At 39.5% G+C, this 1070-nt stretch overlaps 1 pseudogene; it reads left to right on the plus strand.

Moving 5' to 3' along the window:
* Window positions 1-238: 238 nt before the first annotated feature.
* LOC132305770 (small nucleolar RNA R71) lies at window positions 239-337 on the plus strand (annotated as a pseudogene).
* Window positions 338-1070: the final 733 nt, after the last annotated feature.

The raw sequence follows: 1070 nt of genomic DNA on the forward strand, positions 1-1070 counted from the left end.
AGCTATTTCATTTGAGTGGTCGACTTGATGTAAGGCAACACTCTTCCTACCTTGTGAATTTCTACCATTCTTGGATGATAATGTTCTATGCAAAGAATTTTCACTCATGCTCTCATAAAGATGCCGCACGTCATCCTCATGCCTATCAAGGTATGAGCCACCCATGGAAGCATCAAGCATGCCTTTGTAATTGTCCAATAAACTCTCAAAAAAATATTAAACTAATTTCCATTTGGGCATGTCATGATGTGGACACTTCCTAAGCAATTCATTAAAGCGTTCCCATGCCTCATGAAACGTTTCTCCATCCCCATGTGAAAATTCTCGAATTGAGGTTCTCATGGCATTGGTCTTAGAAACCGGATAGTACTTCTTCAAGAACTCTTGTTGCATTTTTGCCCAAGAAGTGATTGAAAAAGGCCTAAGATTGTTAAACCAATACTTTCCCTTGTCTTTTAAGGTGAATGGAAAAAGTTTGAGTCTTAAGACCTCTTCCGGTATGTCCGTATATTTTACGGTGGAACATACTTCTAGAAACTCATCTAAATGCTTGTAAGGTTCTTCACTTGGAAGTCCATGATAGTTAGGAAGCATTTGAATGGTTTGTGACTTAATTTCATAGTGATGTGCTCTAAATGGTGGCTGCTGAATGCATGTGGGTGCATTATATTCATTAGGCACATAGTGATCTCTTAAAGCAAATAGAGGATTAACAATTTAAAGTGCAATATGGGCACCTTGATTTTGATTTCCTTGAATGATGGGAGGTTGTGGAGCATACATTGGCCTTGGCATTCCAAATGGAACCTGGCCTTATTGTTGTTGTGGTTGGTGAATGAATGGCCTAGGCATGCCTAATGGTGCTTGCAAGTTCTCATGATGCACATTTGGATGAAGGATACCTTATTGGTTTATGTGACCAAGGTTTTCTACTTGCTTTTCATTATGGGCTTCCATTGATGTAATGGATCGGGTAGAACTAGAACTTCCTCTTCCCCTAGGATTTCTAACTACGGATTCAAGATGCAAATCAAGAGGGACAAGAGTTGGTCTTAGTGATCTATGACCGT

The sequence above is a fragment of the Cornus florida genome, unplaced genomic scaffold (assembly GCF_030987335.1).
Source record: "Cornus florida cultivar Cherokee Brave unplaced genomic scaffold, ASM3098733v1 CherokeeBrave_3.0.0_Hap2_Chr04, whole genome shotgun sequence".
Classification (NCBI taxonomy): domain Eukaryota; kingdom Viridiplantae; phylum Streptophyta; class Magnoliopsida; order Cornales; family Cornaceae; genus Cornus; species Cornus florida.